Source organism: Syngnathus floridae, chromosome 10, assembly GCF_059516105.1.
Source record: "Syngnathus floridae isolate MCC-2025c chromosome 10, RoL_Sflo_1.0, whole genome shotgun sequence".
In the NCBI taxonomy this organism is placed as follows: domain Eukaryota; kingdom Metazoa; phylum Chordata; class Actinopteri; order Syngnathiformes; family Syngnathidae; genus Syngnathus; species Syngnathus floridae.
The window spans coordinates 14,701,113-14,703,803 of NC_142422.1; positions in this window are offsets into that span (position 1 = coordinate 14,701,113).

Sequence of the window (2,691 nt, forward strand, 5' to 3'; positions counted from 1 at the left end):
AATATTAAGATATTTAACTTCTTAACTTCATTGATAATTTTGCAATATATAATTCAATAAACAGTACTAATACAGACAGACCTTGAGTCTGTAGCCCAAGTTACAGGGGGGGAAACATATCCTCACGGGTGCCCTGTGAGAATATGTTCCCCCCCATTTAAAACGGTGTAAATGTAAATAAATGATTTGTGCACTGATAACTTTACAATATTGGATGTTAAATAAATAAATAAATAAATAAATAAATAAATAAATAAACAAATAGATAATAATGTTTTCTTTTCTTTGTTGGTCAAACAATATTGTCTTTAATTCAAACTTGTCACCGAAGCACCCCTTTTACCCGACTTTGTAAGTGCGCACTTCATGTGTACAGCATGTAAAGAAAATAAATGCTAAATATTTGAACCTTGCTTGAAGACCATTTTGCTTTTTTTTTATTAATATTTTTTATTTTTTTATTTCATTATTTAAAAAAATATATATTTTTTTCTTAATAAAGTTTAAAGTCATTATTTTTATGTATGTTATATGATAAAGAAACAAAGTTGTTTGACCCAAATAAGGCCAAAGACGTTGATAAAGTGCATTAATAACAGTATCACTGCACAAATCATCAGAAAAAAAACAGCTGAGGATATGTTCCCCCCCTGTAACTTGGGCTAGGAATGAGGGAACCTGTTCAGATTTGCCACACTACCTGAGCAGACCCCCAGGAAGACAGAAAAAAATCAGCTGGAGTCTAGGACTCACCGTTCTCAAAATAAGGGGGGGGAACATATCCTCACGGGGCACCCGTGAGGATTTGTTCCCCCCCCTGTAACTTGGACCAGGAATGAGGGAACCTGTTCAGATTTGCCACACTACCTGAGCAGACCCCCAGGAAGACAGAAAAAAATCAGCTGGAGTCTAGGACTCACCGTTCTCAAAATAAGGGGGGGGAACATATCCTCACGGGGCACCCGTGAGGATTTGTTCCCCCCCTGTAACTTGGGCCAGGAATGAGGGAACCTGTTCAAATTTGCCACACTACCTGAGCAGACCCCCAGGAAGACAGAAAAAAATCAGCTGGAGTCTAGGACTCACCGTTCTCAAAATAAGGGGGGGGAACATATCCTCACGGGGCACCCGTGAGGATTTGTTCCCCCCCTGTAACTTGGGCCAGGAATGAGGGAACCTGTTCAGATTTGCCACACTACCTGAGCAGACCCCCAGGAAGACAGAAAAAAATCAGCTGGAGTCTAGGACTCACCGTTCTCAAAATAAGGGGGGGGAACATATCCTCACGGGGCACCCGTGAGGATTTGTTCCCCCCCTGTAACTTGGGCCAGGAATGAGGGAACCTGTTCAAATTTGCCACACTACCTGAGCAGACCCCCAGGAAGACAGAAAAAAATCAGCTGGAGTCTAGGACTCACCGTTCTCAAAATAAGGGGGGGGAACATATCCTCACGGGGCACCCGTGAGGATTTGTTCCCCCCCTGTAACTTGGGCCAGGAATGAGGGAACCTGTTCAGATTTGCCACACTACCTGAGCAGACCCCCAGGAAGACAGAAAAAAAACAGCTGGAGTCTAGGACTCACCGTTCTCAAAATAAGGGGGGGGAACATATCCTCACGGGGCACCCGTGAGGATTTGTTCCCCCCCTGTAACTTGGGCCAGGAATGAGGGAACCTGTTCAGATTTGCCACACTACCTGAGCAGACCCCCAGGAAGACAGAAAAAAATCAGCTGGAGTCTAGGACTCACCGTTCTCAAAATAAGGGGGGGGAACATATCCTCACGGGGCACCCGTGAGGATTTGTTCCCCCCCTGTAACTTGGGCCAGGAATGAGGGAACCTGTTCAGATTTGCCACACTACCTGAGCAGACCCCCAGGAAGACAGAAAAAAAACAGCTGGAGTCTAGGCCTCACCGTTCTCAAAATAAGGGGGGGGGAACATATCCTCACGGGGCACCCGTGAGGATTTGTTCCCCCCCTGTAACTTGGGCCAGGAATGAGGGAACCTGTTCAGATTTGCCACACTACCTGAGCAGACCCCCAGGAAGACAGAAAAAAAGCCAGTCGATGTCCAGGACTCACCGTTCTCAAAATGGGAGGGGGGCACAAATATTCACGGCTTGACATTTTTTATAGCGTTCCTGTTACAATTTTTATCCCACCACCTTTCACTTTGCTTGGGACAAAAGGAGCCTTCAGAACTGAAATGTCTTCTCAATTATTCATTCAAATCAATTCACTCAAATCATTGTCGTTATGAAAGATTTGATCACAATCTTGGCTTTTTCTTAAACTAACACGTTTGACATTGCTAGAGTGTCAGCTTTTAATTATATTGCGCTGTCATTTTAAAGCAAATTAATAAATGCAACAATATTAATTTGCTTTGAAAATACCTGAGTAATAAAATGGATGGATGAATGATGATTACAATTAAGAATAAAGTCTCCTTTGTAATATATACTCCTTGTAGCATGTAACGGTACCCAAAAGGAGGAGTTTCTTTGCATCGAGGTTTATGCAAAGAGCTCACGTAATTATATCCTTGCTTTTTGGTGAAGTGAGTGAGTGTTCCGTCTTTACGACTGGTCTTTGAATGCACCCCGCTTCAATGGCAGAACGCGGATGAATTTAAAGACATCAAATGACAATAATCCCTTATAAAAATTAAAATTGACTGACGCAAACG